The 27,114-nt window shown below is 39.9% G+C and overlaps 1 long non-coding RNA gene across 1 annotated transcript in view; it reads right to left on the reverse strand.

Moving 5' to 3' along the window:
* Nucleotides 1-12,076, reverse strand: part of LOC138174712 (uncharacterized) — a 119,123-nt gene extending 107,047 nt beyond the window's left edge. The window contains exons 1-2 of the long non-coding RNA XR_011171803.1: nt 10,892-12,076; nt 10,563-10,783 (exon numbers count right to left, since the gene is read on the reverse strand). This is a non-coding gene — a long non-coding RNA (uncharacterized lncRNA). The remainder of the gene's footprint in view (nt 1-10,562; nt 10,784-10,891) is intronic.
* Nucleotides 12,077-27,114: the final 15,038 nt, after the last annotated feature.

Raw genomic sequence — 27,114 nt, forward strand, 5'->3', positions numbered from 1 at the left:
GATCCAAGACAATTCCAGAGAACTTATGATGAAGAATGTTATCCACCTCCAGAGAAAGAACTGATGGAATCTGAATGCAGATTGAAGCATACTTTCTTTACTATTCTTGGGGTTTGGGGTCTGCATTTTCTTTTGCAACATGGCTAATATGGAACTGTTTTGCATAACTGCACATGTATAATTTACATCAAATTGTCTTCTCAAGGAGTGGGGAGGGACAGGGGAGGGAAAGAATACGGAGCCCAAAACTTTGTTTTTAAAACAAATGTTACAAATTTTTGTTTACATGCAATTGAGAAAAAAATAAAATAAAAATTAAATGTAATTTTTTAATTAAAAAAAGCAAAGATGGGGGGGGAGGGGCAGAGTCAAAATGGCAGAGTAGAAGCAGGACCTCCATGCTGCTCAGGCTTCCACCTTCCCCAATCCATGTAAAAGGGTACTATAAACAAACTTTGAGGCTGCAGAACCCACAAAATGATACAGAGAAGCTAACCTCCTGCTGAGAACAGCCCAGCAGGCCAGCAGCAAGCAGCCAGCACAGCGCTCTGGGAGCTGAGCCCAGGCCCCTATGAGCCAGAGGTTTTGGCCCCAGGGCGCGCCTGACCAGCCACCAGCAGGAGGGACTCCAGATCACTAGCAGCTGTGGCTGTTTCCAGATTCATCAACACATAGATGCGAAGGACAAAATGAGAGGTCAGTGCAGTGTGGACTTAGGGACCAGTAGTTGGGAGTGCATCAGCTTTTGCCCCCAGGGCTGCTGAGATGCCAGGCAAAGCCAGTGCCAGGTGGCAGCTTCAGCCCCTGGCCTGCAGAGAATAGGGGGACCAAGCGACCAGTCTGAGGGGTAATTGCTCTTGCTTTAACCTGCTTGGATCTGGATTGCAGTCTAGAGTGGAGGTCCTGGGGTGAGTGACCAGCTTGCCAGAGCATGTGGAGGCCTCAGAGAGGGCACCCAACTAATACCTCCAGCAGTTGAGAAAACCCCAGTGTTTGGGACAAAAGTTCCCCTGTCTGGTGGCAGAGTCTTACTGTGGCAAAAAGCCCAGGGGTCAAGTGACTGAGGGGCGACATGACCAGACAAAGGAAGCAAGACAAACAGAAGATTCCAACATTAGGCTTCTACTTTGGGGACAAAGAGAAGCGAAGCATAGAACAGGAGGAAGACAGTGAAGTCAGAACTCCTGCACCAAAAGCTTCAAAGGAAAATATGAGCTGGTTACAGGCCATAGAAGACCTTAAGAAGCAGATAAGAGAAGTGGAGGAAAAATTAGGAAGAGAAATTAGAATGATGCAAGAAAATTACGAAATAAGAGTCAACAGCCTGACTGAGGAAAATCACACCTTAAAAAACAAACTGACTCAATTGGCAAAAGAGGCTCAAAAAGGCAATGAGGAGAAGAATGCCTTGAAAAGCCGAATTTGCCAGATGGAAAAAGAATCTCAAAAGCTCAACGAGGAGAATCATTGCCTTGGATTTAGATTGGAGCAAAGGGAAGCTAGTGACGTTAAGAGAAATCAAGATGATGTTAAACAGATCCAAAAAAAATGAAAGAATAGAAGGCAATGTGAAATATCTCATGGGAAAAACCACTGACCTGGAAAATAGATCCAGGAGAGATAATTAAAAAATTATTGGACTACCTGAAAGCCATTATCAGGGAAAGAACCTAGAAATCATCCTCCAAGAAATTCTCAAGGAAAATTACCCTGATGTTTTAGAACCAGAAGGCAAAATAGAGGTTGAAAGAATCCACCGATCACCTCCTGAAAAAGATCCGAAAAAGAGAACTCCTAGGAATATTATAGCCAGGTTCCAGAATTCCCAGTTTAAGGAGAGAGTATTACAAGCAGCTAGGAAGAAACAATTTGACTATTGTGGAAACACAATCAGGATAACACAGGATCTGGCAGCTTCTACTCTGAGGGATCAAAGGATTCCAGAGGGCAGAGGAGCTGGGATTAAAACCAAGAGTCACCTACCCAGCAAAACTGAGTATCATGTTTCAGGGGAAAATATGGTCATTCAGTGGAATAGAGCACTTTCAAGCATTCTTGCTGAAAAAACCAGAGTTGAATAGAAAATTTGACATTCAGATACAAGAAGCAAGAGTAGCTTGAGAAGCTTGAGAAGGTAAACAGGGAAAAGAAATCATAAGCCACTGATCCAAGTTGAACTATTAACATTCCTACATGGAAAAACAATAATTGTAACTAATGAAACTTTTCTCAGTATGAAAATAGTTGAAGGGAATAGAAATATATATACACATATATATATATATGTATATATTGGAGGGTAGATGGGCATATGAATACATGTGTGAATGTTTGTATATATGCTTACAGGTATACATAGATAGAGGGCACAGGACCAATTTAATAGGAAGGGACGATACTTAAAAGGGGAAATTAAGAGGTGAGAGAGGAATATAATGAGAGGAGATGGGGAGAGACAGAATGGGGTAAACTATCTCATAAAGAAGAGGCAAGGGAAAAGGGTTACAATGGAGGGGAAGAACAGGAAGGCAAAAGGAAATGAGTCAACCTTATTCTCACTGAATCTGGCTTGGGGAGGGAATGAAATACACACTAAATAGGTGTATTTCTCACCCTACAGGAGAGTAGGGGGGAAGGGGATCAGAGGGAGGATGATGGGAGGGAGGGCAGGCTGGGGGGGGGGGAAGTTGGAAGCACTCACTTTTGAAAAGGGATGGAATCAAAGTAGAGAATAGAACAAGTGGGAGGTGGGATATGAGGGAGGGAAATATAGTCAGTCTTTTACAATATATCTACTCTGTTAATGTTTTGCATTAGCTGCCCATATACAATCTATAGCGAACTGCTTATCTTCCCAGTAAGGGCAGGTGACAAGGGAGGAAGGGAATGAATCTGGAATTCAAAGTTTTAAAATCAAACTTTTAAAATTATATATATATACTATTATTAATACTATCTTACATGTAATTGGAAAAGAAGATATAGAGGCACTGGGGCATAGAGATCCACCATGCCCTACTGGAAAAGTCTAAGGGGGTATGGGAGAAGATATGGGAGAGAGCAAATTGGAGGAGGGGATATCCTGTGGGACTGCTATTCTGGGGTGGTGGGTAGGGGAAAAATGGGAAGAAAATTTGTAACTCAAAATCTGGAGGAAATTAATGATGCAAATCAGAAGTTAATAAAGCATTTAAAAAATGAAAAAAAAATAAATGTGTGTTGGATAGGTTTTGACCTTCTAACACCTGCACACACACACACACACACACACACACACACACACACACACACACACAAAAGCAAAAGACAAGATAACAAGAATACAGAAGACTGCAACACTTCACAATAATTTACAAGCTCTTCTAATGCCCATTTCTACAAGTCTTTTTCATTTCAAGTTTTTTTTCAACATAAAGTGTCATATTTATGGTATATCCTCTGGTGCAGTAGAAGTTTGAATGAGAGAAGGCTGGCCCACACCAACAAGCTCCATCTTCAGTTCACTCCACCCCCACTTTGGCTGGCCCTATCTGCCATAGTCACTGACTTTGCCTATGAAACTGGGTTGAGCAGCAGCCTGAGACCTTGGACTTTTGTCACTATTTATTGTTATATTTAGCTATTTCTTAACCATTTAAAAGGTATAAAACTGTGCTACCACTTTAGTTATTTTCCTATCTTTTTATTTTATTTTTATGTGTTGCTGGTGGAGTTTTTGAGTGTTTTGCCCCAATCCCATTTTCCCCATAAACCCTGCAGTTTTTATTATTTTTAAAGTTGTCAGCTTTATTTTTTCCCATACTAGTTATGATATGAAAGCAGACACAGACCAAAAAGAATTTTTAAAAATTGAGAAAGTAAAAAATAGTATGCTTCAATCTTCATTTGGACTCCATCAGTTCTTTCTTTCAATTTTCCACTGAATCCTTTGAAATTATCTTAGAGTGTATTGCTTAAAATAGCTAAGTCATTCACAGTTGATCATCATATAATATTGTTGTTACTACATACAGTGTTCTCCTGGTTGTGCTCACATTATTCTGCATCAGTTCACATAAATCTTTCCAGGTTTTTCTGAAATCATCCTGCTCATCACTTCTTACAACACAGTAATATTCCATTACAATCACATACCACAACTTGTTCAGTCATTCCCCACTTGATGGGCCTTTCCTCAATCTCCAATTCTTTGCCTCCACAGAAAGAATTAATATAATATTTTTTTGGTGCATACATATAGGTCCTTTTTCTTTGATCTCTTGGAGATGCAGACTTAGGAGTGTTATTGCTGGGTCAAAGGAAATACATAGTTTTGTGGCCCTTTGGGCATAGTTCAAAGTTGCTCTCTGGAATGATAGAATTCATTCCCAATTTGAGATTTTACATATCTCAGTGATTTTTAGGAATACATATGTTGAGTTAAAACAGAACTGACTACAGTTGTAACAAATATGTATAGTCAAGCAAAGTTAGTTACCATATTAACAAGGTCTGAAAAAAGTATTCTGTACCTTGCGTCTATAATTTCTCTGTCAGGAAATTGATAACACTCTCTATCACTGATACTCTGAGATCATCCTAGGTCATTGAATTGATTAGAGTTCCTCGGTCTTTCATAGTTTTTTGTATTTATGATGTTGTTATTGTATAAATTGTTCTGGTTCTGCTCACTTTACTCTTCATCAGTTCATAAATATTTTCCCAGATTTCTCTGAAGTCATCCATTTCATGATTTCTTACAGCACAGTAGCATCCCATTACATCCATATGTCATAATTTGCTCAGTTAAAACTCCTTAGTTTTAATTATTTCTTACTTCTTAAATTTTATTTTATTATTTTTTCAATTAAAGAACATTTATCTTCTCTTCCTCTCACTCCTTCCCCCAAATCAACAGCCGAAAAAGAAAAAGAAAAGAAAGAAAAAAAGATCTCAAAGTAGTCCATTCCATACCTGGATGGATCTAATTATTTACACATGATATCAAACCTAGCTCTGCTATTTCAGTTTTCTTTGATTCTAGTTCTACTCCCTGAGGGCAAGGAGAAGTCTAATCCTTCTTTGACCTGACAGATCTTCAGATATTTGAAGGCAGCTATCATTTCCCATCCCTCCCCCAATAAGTCATCTTTTTTACATGCTAAATGTTCCTTGTTCCTTCAACCTATCCTCAGAAGGCATAACCTGATTATCCTAGTCATTCTCAGATATGCTTTAGTTTGTCTGTCTTATAATGTGGCACTTGGAATAGAACCTAACACTTTAGGTGTGGTTTGACCAGAGTAGAGTACAATGGGACTGCTACTTCTTTCTTTTTGGATACTAACCATTTCTTAATGTAGTCTAATATCACCTTAGCATTTATGGTTACCACATTAAACAGCTTATCAATGTTGATCTTGAAGTCTATTTAAATTTCATGTATATCTTTTTCATTTTATTTTTCAATTAATAAAATTGGAAAGGTTTTGCACAAACAAAACCAAGTTAGCTAGAATTGCCAGGGAAACAAATGGGAAAAAATTCTTTGCAGGAAGTTTCTCTGATTAAAGTCTCATTGCCAATATACATAAGGAATTGTAGTAAATTCATAAGAATAAGATCCATTCCTCAACTGACAAGTGGTCGAAGGATACAATTAAGCAGTTTTCAATCTACCAATAATAGGAAAAAATACTCCAAAGCAGTGATAATTAGTTAAATTCAAATTAAAGTAATTTCAAGGTTCTACTTTATACCCATAAGATTAGCAAAGATGATACAAAAGGAAACTGACAGATATTGGAGGTGTTATGGGAAAATGGGCACATTGCACTTTTGTGAATTGGCCCAGCCATTCCAAAAAACAATTTGGAACTATGTCCTAAAGGTTACTAAACTATGATGATGATGATGATGATGATGATGATGATGATGATGATGATGATGATGATGATGATAAAAGTTAACATTTACATAGTACCTACTAAGTACCAGACACCATGCTAAATACTTTACAAATATAAGTTCATTTGATTCTCAAAACAGCACTGGGAGGAAGGTGTTATTATCACCCCCATTTCACAGATGAGAACACTGAGGCAAATAGAAGTTAAGTGACTTGCCCAGAGTCACACAGCTAGTAAGTGTGTGAGGCTGGATTTGAACTCAGGTCTTCTTGACTCCAGACCCAGAGCTCTATCTAATACACCACCTCGTCGCTTATGAATACTTTTTGATACCTTCTAATTTTTTTTCTTAAGCAACTGTTGTGGGGTCATGCCTATCCAGTATTACAGTTGGTGAAGCTAATTCTCTGAACCAAATGTAGGGATTTACATTTATCCCTGTTATATGGCAATTTGCTAGATTCAGACCTTTTCTGGCTCCTGATCCTGTTGGTCAGTGTTTGCTATCGCTGCTGGTTTTGAGTCCTTCACAAATTTGATGCACCTGCTAGACCAGAAGTTTCCAACACATAGCCAGTGGGCCACATGTGACCAACTACACTCCTGAGTGTGGTCTGAACCAGATTAAAATGTAATTGAGAAATATTTAGCAGAATAAATGATAAATGTAACAAAACATAGATAATGTTAACATGTGGTTTTCCAAGTCAACCTTGGGCTGCTGATAGGCAGAAAAAAGAAACTGACAGATGGGCCATTTTCCTGCTCTTTTGCTGGTCCCCACAGTTCCAGCCAGCATGGTGTTTGCCAACTTGAGCCTCACTTCAGCTGACAATAACCTCTGGGGAAGTTTGCTTCTCTGTGTGTATCTCTTATTTGCAAAGCTCCTTTGATTTCCCCTAAGAAGAAAGGTACAGTATGAGTATGAATTATTGCTGTTATTTCATTCATGAGTTATGGCCAACTCCACTTTGCTACATGTATTTCCCTGAGAAGTCAAAAAGAACCTCAATCAGCTGCAGAAATGGAAAGATAACCACATCCAGAGGAAAATCATGTTATGAGGCCATAAGAAGAAACACCTGGTCGGAGCCTGAAGAGAGTGGGATCAAGGGCAAAGACTGTTGCAATCACAGCCTTATAAATACTGAGGCCAGTAGAATGACAACTAATGGATAATACTTGACCACTGCTCCTATGGGTGTTTTTGACTCACCTTGATTGGAAATAACCTCCAAGTAAATCCAAAGACCTCACTGGTGAAAGGAAGCCTCATCTAGAGGCAAGAGCATGATTTCCTGATTTTCAGAGTTCTCCCTCTCAAGAACAAGGAGACTTACCTTTGAGGAAAATGGAAAAGTGGGAAAGTGAATTTGAATTTCAACAAGCCCTGGGAATGGACTAGGAAATATTAACCCATATCCAATTAACCCCAAGGAATCCCCAGAACCTCAGAGAAAGAAATGAGTTTAGGACCAGGTTTATGGTGGCCCTTGGGTACCCGATATGACCTACAACCTGAAAATCAGCCCACATAAAGATTTCTGTTTAGCCACTGCAAATTAAGATGTGGAAATAGTTGTTGTTGTTCTAAACTTGTAATTTCACTGGAAACTCCCTTTTCTGATGTAGATCAGATTATTACAGCAGAGAATCTGAAAAATGGCCCAGGGAAACTCCGTTTTTCTTTTTTTCTGTAAAGAGAGGCAACTGGGTCCTCCCAAAAAGGCTTACATGTTCCTGCTTCAGTGCCTCTGTTCCCTAAGTCTGATATGTCCTCCTTCCCCTACTTCACCCACTGAATTCCTACCCACTCTTTAAAGTGCAGTCAAATGGTGCTTCCTTCAGAAAGTCTTCCTCGATTTCTTTAACCTATAAATCTTCCCCTTCAGACTTCAGATAGCTTTTTACTGCTCTAAGCCAGTTTCATTTGTACACTAAGCCAAACGACCTGATCTAAGATAAAGATCTACATCAGAAGAGGGAATTTCCAATGAAATCACAAGTCTGGAACCAAAAAAAAATGCACTAAATGTAAAAATATTGTGTTATGTCTATTTATGCTTTTGCCTCTTCTCTCTAAGAAATTACAATTCAATTCAAGCAAGATTTATTTAACACTTACTATGTAAGCTCCTTTCAAGTAGGGTTGTTTCATTCTTTGTACTTGTGTCTTGAGTGCCTAGCACAGTGCCTGACACATAGTAGGTCCCTAGTAAATGTTTGAGTGATTGGATGTACGAAGCACTTTGCCCTTAGCATACCATCTCCTCTAGCAAAGAATCACAATATTTCAAGCAGTTGAGGAGTCATCTAGTCTTAACCCATAGCGAAAAAAAATTTGCTTTTACAATGTTCCTGAGAAGTAGTTGTCCAATAAGGAATTCTCACTAGCTCATGAGACAACCCATTCCAGTCATACTGCTATATGCTGATGGTCTAATCTCCTCATTGACAATCACTGAGGTCAGTAGTCAGGAACCAATAAGGAATGGTTGGGAAGTTTGGGAAAATGAGACTAGATGGCAGCTTAGTGACACTTTCAGTTGACTTCATTACTATCCTGCTGATTCACACATTCATGCACACATGTATATGTGTACATACAAAGAGAAGAATGGATTAGGAATTAGCATAATACACTTGGAATAAGCTCTAAGTGAGATATATTTACTATCAGATTTTCCATTTACCATAGGCAGAAAACACAGTCTAGTGCAGAAATGAATGGACAAGGGGGTAATGTTTACATCAGGAATTCTGAACTTTTCTAACACACACTTTTTGCAGAAATTTGTTTTAATTGCCTACATCATGAATTCTTTTTCCTTCTTTACTTTCTTCTCTCCCTTCCTTTCTCTCTTTTTCTGTCTTCCTCCTTTCCTTCCTTCTATGCTCCCTCCCTTCTTTCCTTTTCTTTCTTTCTTCCTTCCTTCCTTTCTTTCTATGACAATCTAGACCATAAATTTGCCTTTCTGGAACAGAAGTCTGTCATGTTTAGCATAATTTATACATATGTTAATTTAATGTAAACAAAGACATTAGTAAATACATTGTCTTAATAATAATAATAGCTACCATTTATATAACTCAAGGTTTGCAAAACTCTCTACAGATTTCTCATCTTATCACATTAGATAGGTACTATTATTACCTCCATTTTTACAGATAAGGAAACTGAAACAGACAAAGGTTAAATAACTTGCCCTGGGCTAGACTTGAACTCTGGTCTTTCTGACTCCAGCTTCATGGGTCTATCTATTGCACCACCTTAAGCAACAATAAATTACATCAGGCATTCCTCCCAGTGTGGCAATAACCTTGCTGGCTTTCTTTTAAACTGGTGAATCTAGAGGTCATCAGTCTAGCTCTGCTCCCTTCTTCCTCCACCTCCCTTACATTCCTGTAAAACTGTAATATTAGTTGTTTCCCAATCTGCCATGCTATCTCCCTCCTCTGTGTTCCTCATGCCTGGAATGTGCCCCTCCATCTCTGCCTTTTGGAATCTGTATCCTCCTTCAGAATTAAGCTCAGGTTCCTCTTTGCCATACAATACAAGCTCACAGTTCTCTCCTCAAACATTCCTAGAGTGCCCAGTCTTGTTATTCTTCATCCTCTCATCTTTTAAAGGTTAGTCCCTACCCTCTGTTATTCTTACCTGTGTGCTTGCTATTTCTGCCTAGCTAAGGGTAGAAACTATTTAATTGTTGTCTTTGTATCCCTAGCACATACTAACTGGTTAATAACTATTTATGGAATTGAACTGTTAATTGAACTCTTAATTAGTTGATCGAATTTCCTTTCTAAGCTTCCATTCCAACCATAAAAAGGGAATAATAATAACAACAACAACAACAGTATTACTTACCCCACAGGGTTGAGGTGGAGGGCTAAGGAAATAATGCAGGACTGTACAACGTATGTTGTATGGCCCGTGGGTCACATCAAAGGATTTCAGGTGCCCCAGGTAAATGTAAGGTTGCCTCTGCGCATTCATCTATTGGTCAAGTCACCCTCCGGCAGTCTGTTTCTAGTCCTAATCTACCTTTCTGCAGCCTAAAGAAGTTAACAAGCTGTGCAGGTCTGAAATAACATATTAAAGCACTTTGTAAATGTTACGAGCTGCATAAATGTCAGCTATGTCTAGGGTAACATGTGGCCGTGGCATGCCTACACTCTCCTCACCTCAGCCTGCCCTGACACTGACAGGTCTAGGTTTCCAGAGAAGATTGCTATAGCAATATCAGTCTATTACACTTAAAACTTCCTCAGATAACTAGGTTTAACTTAGTTGTGGGGGAATTCTTATCTCTATAGCTCTTGAGGACCCCTCCCCATGTGCTTCCATTTACATAAAGTCAGGCAAATACTGTGATGGTTTATTATTTCTTAAACATCACCATTTATTTAATACCATGATGAAACCAATAATAAAAGCATCATGGTTACTCATATGAAACAAATGCAGGAATAATCAATGTAACACAGTCCACTCATGAAGCTGGCTTATATTCTCCCCTCCCCCTGCCCCAACCCATTTGTGCACTCATCATCTGACTGGAGAACAGGCACATAATTACAGAAACTTGGCACTCGCTTCTCTCTCAGTACACTGCCTAGGGTCTGAGACTACCCCTTTCCCCAGAATGCCCTGCTCCTCCCAAGCACAAGTACCTTCCTCAGTCCTTGCTGAATCTGTGACCTGGAATTTGGTAGTCAGCAGCAAATTTTCCAGTTGGCGCCTCTTTCTGTTTGGGTGCTCTCAAATAGGTCCAGGACTTCTTCTTCCCTGGTAGACAGCCTTTCCCTTGGACAGGAGTGTTCCCTGGTGTTTTCTTGGCCAGATCCCTTCCCCAGTGTCCTCAGATCTCTCTGTCTCCTTATGCTGACCTGAGCTGGGAAAAAAAAAAAGTGACTCACTGACTTTTTCTTGGATTTCCTAATCAGAATTTGGTCTCATACATTTTCTAGGTCTGTTTGGAGGAGGTATGAGGAGAACTCACTGTATTTCTTCCTGCTACTTGACCATCTTGACCATGCAGCTAAGTGTCCCATTTAAGTAGGAGAGTGAAAAAATAAGCTCCTTTATTGCAGCATTTTCCTTTTTCCAGACTCTTAAATTTTCTATATTATAAACTCAGCATTATGAACTACAAAGTCCTCAGTGAAAAAAAAGCTAAAAGAATCCCTAGCATTTCCTCTCTCTTAACAAGCGGAGACACTAGCTCAAGTGCACAATGACCTTCATAGTCCTTTGGGGACTCCACATGCTGCCTCAGAAGCTCAAGGCAGAAAAGTTTATATTGTGGAGTCCAGTGTGAAGTATTTGTAACTGTGAGCTGGGGTCAAATGTTTTCCTGCTCAGTGCTTAGTGACACACTCTTACACAGTGACTGAGAATTATGTTCTCACAGATTATGGCAACTGAGATGAACCACTAGAAATATCGTCTTAATGAGAGTCCATTTCTTTTCCCCTGAGATGCTGAACTTGAACTTCAGACCTTTTTGCTCCTCTGACTGAGGCTAGAACCACAATTTGCTCCCATGCCTTATGACATGCAAGTGACCAGCAGTTTTTCCTTCCTTTGTGCAGCCTGTCTAATGGGCTTCTTGCCCACAATGGGAAAGAAGGAAAAGAAAGAAAGAAAAACAGTGACACCCTGCCTCTAATAGAGAGACATCAGGATTGAATCAGCTCTGCAGGGCTGGCAAGCCTTTCCCCAGTTACATCAGCCTGGGGTCTGCTCTGACTTGAGATGTCACGTGGTCTTCTTGTCTTGTCCATTCACTGTTTGTCTATTTCACATGTCTTCTGGAGAAATCCCTTTGAGAAGTCCAGTTTCGCTTGTTGATGCTAGGTACAGCTGCTGCCTCCTTTGAAAATGGAAGATTCATCAAGGAGCTTTGAAGTCCCTTGCCAGCCTAGTTCTCAATGACAGTTGTCTGCTCCCAGAACTGGCAGGTGTAAATTATTAAGAGTAGGCAGATGACAGTAAGTTTGGATGACTTATTTAAAGGATGACTTTGGCAATATTTTTTATTTAGGTTTTGTGATTCATTGCCTACTTTTTTTAAGAGACAAAAAAGGAAACTCCCTACATTACATCCGTGTGTCTGAATGTGTGCTAAGAATGGGACAGTTCTCATACTTCCCCAAGCCCAGAGTCTTTAGTTCAGTGAATGAGGTCAATGCTAGAGTGCTCCAGGTTTCCAAGAGCAACCCTGGAGGAGTCATGCTGGGAGTGTTTGTGATGCATAGTGCTATTAAGTCTTACCCCAGCCTACCATGTGATTAGCCCCAAAGAAGGTGGGATTAGAAAAAAAATCTGCAGTGGGGGAGGGAATTCTGGCCCAGTCACATTAATTACACATTCATTGTAGCTATATCCATCATAAGGCTGAACGCTAGCCTCCTGCCTGAAGTTCTGGTACTACGATGTCCTCAGACTCTATCCTGCTGCTCTCAGCTTTGGCTTCATGTTGTTCCAGGTCCAAGGGGAAGGTGTCTCTTGTCTCTAGAGGCAAGAAACTGTTGAAGTTGTAGACTGTCACAAAGAGTGATGAACCTGTGTAAAGAGAGAGACGACTTTATAGAGAAGGCAATGCAGTTAGTAGATTTGAAGTCATGAGATCCCTAGGTCCAGATCCCACTTCTGATACTGACTATGGGCAGTACAGTTCTAAGTCTTAGTTTCCTCATCTGAAAAATAGAGATGAGTATAGTGTGCAATTATATCTCATTGGGATGCTAGGAGGATCAAATGAAATTAGTATGTAAGTACTTTCCAGACCTTTAAGCATTATATAAATGTTTGCTATTATTACATCATGATTTCAAGGTCTCCTTCTACCAAATACCCATCTAGGTCACTGATACCAAAACCACCTTACCCCTAACTTATAGTTTGATTTTTTTTTAAATTTGCTTTAAACTATGAGTTGTTCCCTATTAAAAACAAAAATGTCCACAGGATTGGATAACCAACGATGCTGTGTCCTTCATCTATACATCAGTGTAAATGAATTTATTAGTTCCTTTACTAAGCACAGAGTTAAATAGTTGGTTGTAAAGAATGTCTTTTAATAAATCTCATTCGAACATGTAAATCTTGTACATATAATAAGCAAGGACATTCTGGCTCAAGCTTCCAGAACCAGACTGGCTACAGCTTTGATTCAGGCCCCCACTAGCTGTGTTCCTCCCATTATTAGGTGGCAATCATTACCATCTCAATTCTATTAAACCACCTACATTAATTAGCTTTTTTTTTAATGAGAAAGTATTTCTTAAACATTTACCGTGTATGAAGTGCAGCCTTCCCTTTGGGTTGATCCAAGAAGTTCTATTAACACTGGTAAATTGGAATTTCTCTCACAAGAGAATCTCCAGGGGTGACTTTGTGGTTCTGCCATTCTATCACAATAGCTCAAGACCTCCCTACCAGAACAAGAATAGAGGTCAGTGATCAAGGCTGTTTTACAGATTCATATGGCCTTAGAGGGGAGAAGGCCCCAAAGCCTCTTTTTGTATGGCAACATGAGCAAAGAAGTCAACAAGATTCCTCCAAGCCCACAGCTGAAGAGACAATGACCAAAGAGAGAATGGTCTAAAGGGCCATGGTAGATGTTGACTAAGGCCTTTCAAATGTCTCTGCAGCCAAGCCAAGATCTTCTTTGTTGTGGTTATTCACTTATGTCTTGCTCTTCATAACCCTATTTGGGGTTTTCTTGACAGAGATATTGAAGTGGTTTGCCATTTCCTTTTCTAGCTCATTTTACAGATGAGGAAACTGAGGTAAACTGGATTAAGTGACTTGCCCAGGGTCAATAGATAATATGTGTCTAAGGCCCAATTTGAATTCATGAAGATGAGTGTTCCTGACTTCAAACCCTGTACTCTCTACACTGTACTATCTAGCGGCCCCTCTCTTTAGCACATAGCACAATCAACTGGAATCAGTTACAGAATGTCTATACACAAGGTACTTCTCCCTCATGACTTTTCTGGAAGCAGGTTCCTTATTTTCTCCATGTGAAGAGATGCAGTCAAGGGCACTTGGCATATGTGCCAGACCCTTATTACCTTTACATTAACCCTGTCTAGCATAGATGATGATCATTAATCATTTGAAGAGGTTTTCACCACCAAATGTGAGAATCAAAATGGAAAAGATAAGCTGATCAAGTCTCCTTATTTGAAAATTCCTAGAACTCCAAAATAAAATTTTCAAATTACCGTAGTTTGTGGCCCTATTTTTAGTAGTTGTCCAAGGATATGGGGGTGTGGGTAGCTTCACAATCTGGCCTCTTCCTACCTTCCCAATCTACTTGCATACGACTCCCTTCCCCATGCTCCAGACCCAGAATTACTGGCTTTCTTGTAGTTCCTTCCATATGACACTCCATCTCCCAAGCCTTTTCTCTTGGTGGTCCCACCCCACCACAAACCTGAAACATTCTTCCCCTTCATCTCCAGGTTCCCCTGGCTTCCTCCAGGAGTCACCTCAAATCCCACCTTCTGCAAGAGGAAGGAAAGAGAGAAGGAAGGCAAAGAACAAAGGAAAAGAGAGAGAAAGGAAACAAAGATTTATTAAACACCATTATATGTCAGGTCTGGTCAGTTAGGTGGTACAGTGGATAGAGTTCTAGGCTTATTTTCAGGAAGATCTGAGTTCAAATCCAGCCACAGACACTTACTAGCTGTATGACCCTAGGCAAGTCACTTAACCCTGTTTGCTTCAGTTTCCTCATATGTAAAATAAGCTGGAGAAGGTAATGGCAAGCCACTCCAGTGGCTCTACCAAGAAAACCCCAAATGAGGTCACAAAGAGTCATGTGACTGAAAACAACCGAACAGCATTGATGGTTGTTGTCCTTCATTCTAAAAAAGGACCCAAATGACATCACTATGTTGGAGTCAAGTGCAGAATCTCTGACTGGCTGATCAGACCAGTATGAGCTGGGAAGGCTCTACCACAGATCAGGCCCAAATCGTCCCCATGAACATCTGGAGTGGAGATGTCTCTCAGTTTGCACATTTTACCTTTCTTTAGAGTTACTGCAATTCTACTTCGATCATAGAGCACAGTACCTTCTTTGATGTGGGCACATCATGCTGAGTGGTCCTGTGCCAGTGTCTTCCATGTTATCTAATCAATTTCAAAGTTCTTCAGAGAGACCTTGAGACTGTCCTTGTATCATTTCTTCTGACTTCCTTGTGTGAAGTCTTTGTGAAATAGTCTTTTAGACAAACATATATTTGTCACTCTAACAACATGGGGCCAGCCCAACAGAATTGTACTCTCTGCAGTAGGGTTTAAATGCTTGACATTTTAGCTTGAGAAAAGACCTCACTTTCTGGAACCTTATCTTGTCAGGTGATCTTCAGAGTCTTCCTAAGACAATTCAAATGAAAGAGATTTGGGTTTCATAGGCATACAACAATGAGGTCTGCACAAGGGCTCTGTAGACCTTCAGTTTGGTAGGCAGTCTAATACCTCTTCTCTCCCACACTTTCCTTTGGAGCCTCCAAAACACTGGGCTAGCTCTGGCAATGTGTGTGTCAACCTCCCCATCTATGCAGACATCGTTGGAAACTATTACTGCCAAAGTAAGTGAACTCATCCTCAGTATTACACTGAGGCACTATACTAAGTGCTTTACAGATACTATCCCTTTGATCGTCACAGCACCCCTGCAGCATAGGAGCTATCATTATCCTCATTTTACAGTTGAAGAAGCCGAGATAAACAGATATTAAGTGACTTGCTCAGAGTCACTTATCTAAGTATAAGGTCACATTTGAACTCAGGTCTTCCCAACTCCAGGTACAACATTTTATCCACTGGAATACCTAGAGACTTTCCACAGGTTTCCCCACTCTTCCCCCCTTGCAATTGCTAGTGGGTTCCTTCTATGATTGCCTCTTATTTATAGTATTATATCTATATCTATATGCAGTACATACATTATTGCTTGCATATTGTCTCCCCTATTAAAATGTGAGCCCCCTGAGGACTGGGACTGTGTGCTTTCCTTTCTTTATATTCCCATCCCTTGTCACAGAGCAGGGTCTTGCAAATAGAACTTAAAATAAATGTTTAGTGATGATAATTATGGTGATAATGATAAGTAAGACAAGATGACACAGAAAGGGAGATTGGCGATGCTTAAGACCAAATCCAATGATTTCACAATTTTGCTAATTTTTTCCATAATTTTTATTGACATTGGAATATGAGCAGGAAGTTTCCCCAACCCTGCAAATGTTGCCCTCAGACACTTATTAAATTGTTTTCCACCAAAAGGGTACCTACATAGACCATGATCCAACCATAACTGGCTAAGTAACCTGGAGAAAGTCATTGTCTCTCTACCTCACTTTCAGCCTACCCCATTTGGGTACTGAAAACAGGATACTATCACATGGGGCAAAGCAAGGCTTATGTGACAGATTATTTTGAAATTAAACATTGACAGAAAGAGAGTATTAAATGAGGCTGAGACCAGGTGGTCAACAACCCTTGAGGGGAAACAGAAGAATGGCATTGCACAGGCAACTCCACAATCTTCATTCTACTGAGTACTATAGCTAAATCCAGTAATGGGAGGACAATAGGAAACTTACCTCACTTTGTGCTGGTAGCAATCAAATGGGATCCTTTTACAGAGATAGTAGAGCAGATTAGCTCTGAATACTTGGATGGAGTGAATTAAAGGTACCTTTTTCTTTTAAGAAACTGATTAAAAGGGATCTTTTTTTACTTAGACAAACTTATCTACTAATTATGGTTGATCTAGAACCCTTCTGTGTCCAGTCTAATTGAGCTACTTTCCCTAAAATAGCTGGCTATCTTTTAGCTCCTTAAGGAAAATCACCACTTTCATCAATGTCAAGATTGTCCTTGGCAGTTCAGAAAATAAAAAGCTTTCTTTTCTTTTTTCTTGATGTTGGTCTTAGTTATTTAAATTAGGAGTGATTCTCAGAATAAGCCATCCTTTTGTTCCAGATGGAGAAAAATAGTGCTGAGAAAGGCTTAACAAGAAAGATAAGATACCTAGAATCTTTCCTGAGACAATGTGATATAGTAGAAATCCCCACTAAACTAGAAATTAGGAGACCTGGGTTGATCCCAATTGACTATTCGACCTTGGGAAAGCCACCCCCTCTCACTTTTAGCTTAGAATCCAACAAAATCTTTTAGTTCATCTTCCCAAGTCTGATGGATGTATCCCTTCTATAATACCCTCAAAAAGTATGGCCATTTACTTCTTAATATAGTGCTTGCACATAGGCATTAAGTTCATTGAATTGCATCTTAGTTTTATTAAACCGAATCCAGTTTCTGCTTTAACAGGTCACCTACAAAGCAAATAACACAGAATCTCAATGTCTTAGAGGTGAATGCGTATATGCCTTGTCCCCTTCTACTGGACCATGTGTGATATGGCTCAACATGGAAGGATTTGTACTTTGGGATGGTGCAATAACTCTTTATTAGTCCCTGCGGATTTGCTTTGGGCAGCAAACAATGGTTTGTTTGATGGTTCCCATAAAATGGGTAGATGGAAAGGACTGTGCCAGATGACTGAGCCAGGTATAACTGTTCACTCAGTTGACGTTAAAGAGTAAGTGAAAAAACTCTCTGCTTTCCCTCCTCCTGTCTCTCAAATGTGTCTCTGAGTTCTCCATCCAACTTATGGATGGGAAAGAGTATCTCTCCCCCTCTCCCTACTCCCAGCAGTGGTGGCTAAATTGCATCTGGCAATGAGATAATGTGCTTGTCTAGGTGAGCCTGAGCCTGCTTATCAAAACCCTAGATCCCTCAATGTTTTATGTTCCTTTCCCTGAGTACAGGTGATTGAACAGGTTTCCTTCCCTGAAGCATAGGTGATCCTGAAATAGGTATTTCTAGCCTTGGCACCAACCTTATGTGTTTGAGAGACTGGGAACAATTAGATCTGAATGCTGGTTGCCTTGGCAAGAGGTGCTTTCTTCACCAACCTCTCAGAGAAGGAAAGACGACAAGCACTAAAAGTCTGCTACCAATGAAATGACCCAGCTTGCCAAAAGAGGTGGACCTTGAATTAGTTGCTCTCAAAGTGAAGATCTTCACATGAAATTTCTGTTCAACAGTCTCACAAAATTTCATGTCTTAATGTTTTAAGCATCAGTCTCTCATGTCTTAAGTTTGCTCATGTGTACTTACAAGTCTTTTGCATTTTAAGCATTTCTCTTGTGATGGAGGGAATAAATATTCCTTCTATACCTGTTATAGTCTGTACATTGAGTATATTTCTATAAGGAACCCTTGTTAATCCTTTTTTGGGGACATTGTAGACATGAGCCATTCCTAAACTTTGTTTTAGAGATTCTCCCCAGAGTTCTACTCTGGAATGAGGGAATAATAAGCAGAGAGTATGAAAAAAAATCCTGATTGCCTTTTTTGGGGTCAGGATCCCCCAGGACATGAATTTAGTCTGTATGAGTCCAGAGCTCAGGCCCCCTAATAGGAGAGGGTCCCCCTCCAGGGCTGTGGGTCTTGACATCAGATTCATGCTAGATGTCACAGGGTCAGACTAAATGACCTGTAAGACCCCTTCCAACTCTAACATTCTATAACTTCCTGCTCCCTAACTCTTCTGGAGGCTGTGTACTGGACACATCTTAGGATTTGACACAAATAGGCAGGCTTCCCAGGCATAACAAGATGCTGTCATTCCTTCTTCCTTCCACCCACCAGAAAGGCATAGAAGAAAAGGGGACAGTTTGTCTTTTGGGGGAATCCAATACTGGCTTCCCTTGCCTCTTAAAAGCTAAATACTGATTTACTAATCTTGGGCATTTGATGGTGTGCTTTCATTCACAAATTTCATACAAAAGTCTTTTGGGGGGAGCATTCTTTCCTAGTTCAATGGAGCAAACTGCCTCTTTTTCCACAGAAAAACTTCCACTAAGGGAAGTGACATTCACTGAAAAATTTGGATGAACTTTTTTTAAAAAGAAGAAGCCAGTGTGAAAACGTCACAGAGGCTTGTTACTTGAGGCACCGGAGAAGAAAACTGCAGGAAATGGTAAATTCAGGGTATAAAGGGCATCCTTTGCCTGCCTTATTATCTCATTTTTCAGTGGAGCTGACGGGACAGCTGCCTGTTATTATGGGGCACACCAGGAAATGTTTAACTGCCAAATAGTAAAGAGCCAGTGAGGGATTAGCAACCCTGTTCATGCCACACAAATAGAATTCTTGCACCTGGTAGCCACCGCAGTTAGATTTATCGTCTTCGCAGGGTATGTTACTTAAATCCCATTTACAAAGAAACAAAAACAAAAAAAAAATGCCTTAATGTCATTGTGATTATGATAAGTATGAGTAACAGTTTTGCAGTTTTTAGTCTAGATTAAATTAATTGGTGGTGGTTTTCATTTAATTGCACTAATCTTTTATTTGGTTTATATAATGTGGTAAATTTAGTATTCCGTGTTGCGAATGTAAAGTGTTCTTAAAAATGACAGATCCATAACAGTTTAATCCTGCAGAAGGCTGCTGTCATTAAGGATGTTATGTAACAATAGGAATCCCTTCTGCAAGGTGGCAGATAACTCAACTCAGTTTCAAAGAAGGTAAATATGTTTCCTTTCCAGCTGCACTTCACAATGCCCCAGGCAAACTGAATAGTTAGTAGCAGATACAATGAGTTCAACTCTTCTCAGGGCCCTCCTCCTTAGTCCCTTCATTTGGTGTTCTCAGTCAGCCTGAAGTATGCTAAGTGACATTCTTGTCCCCTCAAAGAGCTCCACCCTCTACCCACCCAGAAGAAAAACCAGTAAATTTTTAAGTTACTGAATATTGTTCCATGTATGCTTGTGAGTTTTTTATGCTTAGCATTTCTTATGTGTGTAGGAATATAATACCTGTCCCATACCTGATTCATATCATACACATTGAATGTTCTGTGTTACTTTTTCCCATTTTGAGGAACCCTTAGATTTGTGTGCCACAATCCAATTTGCTATAATTTTAAAAATCTTCTGGGAGTCATGAAGGGGGCTTAATGAGCTGAAAATTACGAGAAAGGGGAAGCCTAATGCACCTAAGTAAAGATAGCATTTCCCAGGATGATTCAGCACAACCACATGCCTAGTTTTGAGATTGCTGGGCTGGACACAAGTGATGGGGCACTGTGTCACTCCCTGTTTTGTACCCAGGCATGTGGTCAGACTGAGTTCAGTCCTGTAGTAGCCTACCTATAATTAAGGAGATCATCAAATTATAGGTGTATTTTTTCATTGCCAGGTCCATACTTGAAGCCCTCCTTGTTTAGAAGGACCTGTCAGAGCTTGTATTCCACTAGAATTACTTTCAGGAATTTGGGTTCACTTCCACACCATGATAATAAGCCATCAGAAGAAAGTACGCAAATCATTAGAATAATGAAAGAGGCATAACTTATATTTTTACACAATTTATACAAAAAATAAGCACAAAGCAAAAGGATGGGGTCATCATGTCTCGTTGGGGGATCAAGTAACAATGTGTGAAGGAAGCAGCAAAACATGAGAAGGGAAAGAAATAAGCCTATGCCTCACCCAACAAGTGAAAAAAAATAAGAGGTTGACTAGTGTTTTTACATGACTCCTTTATTCACACTGCAAATTCTAGTCAAGCAAGAAAGAAATATGGCTCAGTAGCAATCCGGCAATACAAAAAACAGTATCCTAAGAAGGTAATGGTGAGTCTGTCTAAGCACTGGTGATTCCAGTTCTAACTCTTAAGAGAACAAAGCTGAAGTCACCTCTCAGAGTTCTCAGGGTACCTGTGAGGATATGATTCTCTAGTACTCACTGGATTGAGCCTTCCTCAGGATGCTGCCCTCCAAGATTACTTGTTGAGGATCATTTTAGTCAGCCAGCCTTAGGTATCTTTTAGAAGGAGGGCATACTAAGGCATTATAGTACAGTAACACCAATTGGTATAAAACCTCTCCCCAAACATTTGTTTCACCCTCTTCCACAAGTACATAGAGAGTTCAGGGGAAAGTGGGTTCAAACTTAGCACACATATATGGCAAAGTGGCAACTCACAGCTCTTTGCTGTTAGAAGTCCTTTTCTCCCATTCAGAGAATGCTCAAGAAATTTCCCTTATATGATGTTATTTCTTTGCTATTTTCCTTTTGGAACTGGGGATTTATGTCTGTTCTGTTCTGATCAAATGAGATAATATTTGTAAAGTGCTTAGGACAGTGCCTAGCACATGGTAGGTGCTATATAAATGCTTATTTCCTTCCCTCTCTCATCCCCACAATCCCCAAGGCAGACACTGCTGTCAGCAGTAGAATCTAAAGATGTGACTGAGATGCCAAAGGGAAGATGGGAAGTTGTAAGGGTTATGGGATTTAAAGATCTTCCATGCCCCGTTGGACTTGCTGACGTAGCAGGAAGGGGCGGAGCAAGAGGAAGCGGAAGCCAAGCTAGCGTTCCTTCGGTGGCTGGCGGTGGTGGTGACGGCGGCAGCAGCAGAGGCAGTGGCAGCGCGAAGCCCTTTTTGAGTTAGGACTGCTAAGGACTTTCTGCTAAGGACTCCTGCTGAGGACTGCCAGGGGCCGGAGCTGCTGGGAGCGCGCTTCCAGGACGCTGGGTGGTTGCTGTGCGTGGGGAGAGGAGGACCTTTGCCTGAGGTAGCCTGTTCTGTTTTAAAGGCTTGAAAATGTGGGTGCTTTCTACTTTATCTACCTGTGCCAATGTCATAACTACTCTGATGGCTTTCACTTTCTGGTTTTGGGACTCAGTCTTTTGGTATCTTAATAAATTTTCTAGTTTATTTCCTCATATGGCAAACATGACGTATTTTCTAATGGATAATTATATCAGCATATTTGTAATCTCTATAGGCATTGTGAATATGGCATTGCTGATACAGAAGTCCAAAATAATCCAGACCTTTGAAACTCACAAGGTCTTCCTCCTACCCAAAAGGGGATAAAGGTAGGGGGACTGATCAAGACCAAGCTCCACAGTTCCTCCTTATAGGTGTGCTGGAAAGATAAACTTGCTCCAATTTCTGCAAAGACTTTCCATTCCAGATAGCTTGATGCTTTTATACAGAACCTAGAGGGTATATTGGAATTCCCCAGTGAATTGGAATAAACTTCCTGTCTGGCATCATTTAATTTCATCAAATGTCTTTCAAGGATTTTCACACTTATTGTAATGCCAGTGATTCAATTGATTGGTCTTATGACTTCAAATGGAGTGGGGTGACTTGATTCAGTATGTATCAATAGACCCTAATCTTTCAGGTGTTTCAATGAGACCAATTTCACCACAATTGGTCAAGGTTTCTATTTGTTAATTCACCAGATAGCAACTAGTACAATTGTACCAACACAAAGAATTTGGGTTCAAAGTGACTTCCACACAAAGTGACAGGGAAACTATTTTTTAAACCTTCAGAAATGCCAACACAATCAAAGCCATCAGTGTGAAAGGTGGTTTTTGTAAACCTCAGAGAAGTCATTCTTCCTTAGATTTAGAAGTCTGTCTCTCATTACCATTAGAAGTCAGTCCCAAGCAGCAAGGAAAAATACATTCCTCTAAATTCAAAACATCGCTTGTAAAATGGAATTTTCCAAGTAATTTGTAATTTGTAATGTAGCCTAGCTCTGTGGGTGCTCCAAGTGGAAAAATAAGCAGACTCTTGTCATTTTAATCAATTGCTATGAACATTTCAACAAAAATCAGAGAAAAAAACTTCAGTGTTGGTTTTTCAGGTGTCTTTCTTCCTCTCCCACTGTGGGGAATTCACACATGTAAATTCCATTTCCATTTAAGGGGATTATTAATTTTTCTCAATGAAAAGAGAGGTCATATACTTGCTAGCAGCCATAACATAACAACAGCCTTAAGTGATCTGTCCTGTTGTGTTGACCATTGATTTCTAAATCTCCTTATATATGTCAAGATTACATTATATGACTTCAAAAGCCTTCACATACCATATACTCAGTTTTTAAATGGTTTCAAACCTACCAGCTGAGGCAGTAGGAACAGTGGATAGAATAACAGGCCTGAAGTTAGGAAGACTCATCTTCCTGAGTTCAAATCTGACCTCAGACATTTACTAGTTGTGTGACCCTGGGTAAGTCATTTAACCCTGTTTACCTCAGTTTTCTCATCTGTAAAATGAACTGAAGAATGAAATGACACTTTGCCAAGAAAACCCCAAATGGGGTCATGAAGTGTCTGCATGAATGAAAAATTACTAAGAAAAAACTTAACAGCTGCTAAACATTGGATTCTAAAGAAGGCACTTCTATCCAAATAATAGCCCCAAACCAAATCTGATCCCTTCCTTCAAATGCCCCAGACTCCTGTTACAGCAGGTCAAGTGAGGAAATGTCAGTAAAGTTTTTGGTGAAAGGATTTTTATGGAAAGGAAGCTTTAACAAAATGCCAAACTTTCTGTTTTTGTTGTCATTTCTCCTGTTATCCACTGAACACATGAGAACGTTTTTATGGGCCTTATGCTTTCAGGAATATAATCTTCCCCTTCTCTTTTCCAACTTCCCACTTGTTAGGACCATAGATTTAGAGATGGAAGGAAACTCTGAGATCATTTAGACCAATAACCTATTGTGTAGTTACGGAAACTGAGTCCTAAAGCTGTTCAGTGACTCACCCAAAGTTACATAAGTGTTAAGGAAAAAACTAGCCTGTGTCCACTGTACCACAGACAATTTTAGGTACAGTGCATATTTATGGAGGTCAGTGTTGGCCAGATTAGATGCTGAAGATAACTTAAAGTTGCCTCAGTTCTGAATATTGTTGTCTGGTTACCTGAGTACAGGCTTTTCCTGATACAGGTCCTTCTCTAGTTCAAGAAATCTATACTCCCTTCCCTGAGCTCATTTACTTGTAAGATATTGATGCAGTGCAACTGAAGAAGGAAACGGCAAACAACTCCAGTATCTTTGCCAAGAAAACCCCAAATCGGGTCACAAAGCATCAGATTGAAAACGACTGAACAACAACAAAATATGCAAGTCACCCACTGTGTCCTGGGTCATCCACTGCCAGTCATCTTGACTTTTGTTTTGCCACTGGACTTCTGGAGGAGAAAGTGAAGCTAATGACTTTGTGTGACACTGCCTCATTTAAATCCAATTCAGCAAAATTCAAGACATCAGCCTTGTGATGTTATTGGTCCTCTTTGAGAACAAAGCATGAACGGTAACAATCTATATCTATATCTGAGGACCATCTCCAGTTGTCCTGATCTATATCTGGCACTGAATCCAAGATGGCTCCAGAGGAGAAAGTGAGGCTGGTGACTTTGCACAGACCTCCCTCACTTAAATCCAATCCACTTGCAAGTCATGGCATCACGTCTCTAACGTCATAGTCCTCTTCAAGAATGAAGGACAATCCCAAAGAGATCATAGAAGTGAGAGAAAGACCCATATGTACAAAAATGTTTATAGCAGCTCTTTTTGTGGTGGCAAAGAATTGGAAATTAAGGGGGTGCCCATCAATTGGGGGATGGCTGAACAAGTTGTGGTATATGCATGTTATGGAATACTATTGTGCTATAAGAAATGAGGAGCAGATGGTCTTCATATTTACCTGGAGAGGCTTATACGAACTGATGCTGAGTGAGAAGAGTAGAACCAGGAGAAATTTGTACACAATTACAGACACAACGCATGTGTGATGACCAACTTTGATAGACTGGACTCTTCTCAGCAATGCAGTGATATAAGTCAATGCCAAAAGACTCATGATGGAGAGAAATATGTGCATCCAGAGAAAGAACTAGAAAGAACTGAGTTTATATCCAGGTGGAAGCAAAATACCTGATCTTTTTCCTTCTCTTATTTGGTTTTATGTCCTCTTTACCATTTTTCATTCCAGCTGGTACAATCCCTCTTTATAACCTGACTAATGTATAATGTGAAAGTATTTACAGTTCCTATACTTGACTATATGCCGCCATGGTATGGTGGGGAGGGAGGGGGACAAAATGTAAAACTCAAGGAATTGTGGAATGGAATCCTGTAAACTAAGAGGAAACAAATTTATTTTAAAAAATAAAAAAATTTTCATCTAAAAAAAAGAATGAAGGACAAACAACAACAATCTCTATCTACATATCTATCTATCTTCCTCTCTATATATCGATAGATACATCTATCTTGGGGGAAGTTAGCTGATGGCATGGATAGAGTGCTGGGCCTAAAGTCAAGAAGACCTGAGTTCAAATTCAGTCTCAGACTTTTACTGGATGCATGAGTGAAGAAGAGTTTTTTTTGGATGATTGGAGAACACTTGAGAGCTACTTTCAAGAGAAATGGGTCAAAGAGCCAGGGCACAACCTTTTGAATAATACACCAGAGCCCCAAAGCTATAGAAACATAGGGGAAAATGCATCTCAACATGTTCCTTGACCTTGACCATGACCTTGGGCAAATCAATTACCCCTGTTTGCCTCATCTGTAAAACATGGATAATAATAGTACCTACCCCCACAGGGTTGTTGTGAAGATCAGATGAGATAGTAATTATAAAGCACTTAGCACAGTGCCTGGCATATAGTGAGAGCTATGTAAATATTAGCTGTTATTATCTATATCTATGTGGTTGCTATCTATGTTTGGCTTCACTAAAGTTTAGCAGAAATAGCTATCTCATCTAGGATCTTGTCTACCGTTCTCTAAGAGAGACTGAAATTTCTTCCTTTTGGGGGAATAGGAGGAGGGCTATGACTGTTTTTTGCTCTTTTCATTGTACATCTCCCAAAGAAGTATTGAGCTAGAGCTTTATCCACCACACCTTCCATATTAGTAGTCTAAGGTACATTACTATGAGAGTCATAAATCAATATTCCTTTCCCTGGTTGCTCTCAAGTGGAAGTTAATACTTATTTTTCTACTGCCAGCTTAGCTCCCTCACACCAAACATTAGTTACATAAAGGACCATCATAAATAATCAGTACCCCTCTTTAACAAATTAAACATTAAGCAGAAATTAGAAAAACTATAAAGACTAGAATAGACCAAAGCCTACATAAAAGTAAAGGGAACAATGTCACCAAGATGAATCTATTCTTAGTAGTCTCTAAGTTAAGTGCTAGAAGTCAACAGATATGTTGAGATACATGTTCCCTTATGTTTCTATAGCCCTGGGGCTCTGGTGTATTATTCAAAAGGTTGTGGCTTGACTCTTTGACCCATTTCTCTTGAAAGTAGCTCTCAAGTGTCCTCCAAACATCCAAAGAAAACCCTTCTCCACTCATGCAGGTAGATGGTATTATCTTGATGTGCTCTTAGACAATCAGGAATGACACAGCCTGATGCTCAGGAAAACTGCTAAACAGCCTGAGTGGGACTGAGTGTTACCTACCGTTGGGATACAATTCAGTCTAACCAGTTTTGATCCTTCACTCAGTTAAAACTTTTTAAACCTTTAATTCACTTCCACCTTATATTTTTGTATCATGTTCACTTCCAAATATATGTTCTCCCTGATCCCCTAATCAGTGAATTTTCCTTTTTAACACATTCTCCAAAAAGAGGAGGGAAAAAGGCAATTCAGTCAAATTACCACAGTATTTAAAATATTTCATATCCCTATTCCCCCACCTATTCAATGAAGGAAGGAAAGCACATCTTTCCAATCATTTTCTGTTAATTCTTCACTTTTTTTAAGCTTACAGGACTCTGTTCTTTATTCTCCTCCCCCCCCATATGTATTTTATTCCCCTCCCAATTACATTTGAAAACAATCTTTTAACATTTGGGGTTTTTTTAAGTTTTGAGTTCAAAATTCTATTCCTCTCTCCTTCTCTCCCCTAACCCTCCCCCTTTCACACTTAATAGGTAACCCTTAGTTAACTAACACCTACATATATTGGATTATGTAGAATTGCTCTGAGCACATACAGTGCCACTTTGCCCCTGCCTATTTAGGGTTCCCACCCAACAGGAGCTCTGATATTCTCAAGGCATGCTATGGAACATATAAACATGATGAGGGTGCATGTTTCTTGGGTCCTTCTTACACAGAAAAAAATACCTAGCTTGTCTAAAATGTGTTTTCTCCATCTTTTGAAGTGTCATACTTCTGATGTTGCTTCTGCTCTACCTCCTACACAAAGCCTTGCCTGATCCTCTCAAATGCTGGTGCCCTTGCTCCCCAGCTACTGTATGTATATATGTATATATCCA

The sequence above is a fragment of the Petaurus breviceps genome, unplaced genomic scaffold (genome assembly GCF_028583685.1).
Source record: "Petaurus breviceps papuanus isolate PSGF00001 unplaced genomic scaffold, PetGlider_PUasm1.0 76, whole genome shotgun sequence".
In the NCBI taxonomy this organism is placed as follows: domain Eukaryota; kingdom Metazoa; phylum Chordata; class Mammalia; order Diprotodontia; family Petauridae; genus Petaurus; species Petaurus breviceps.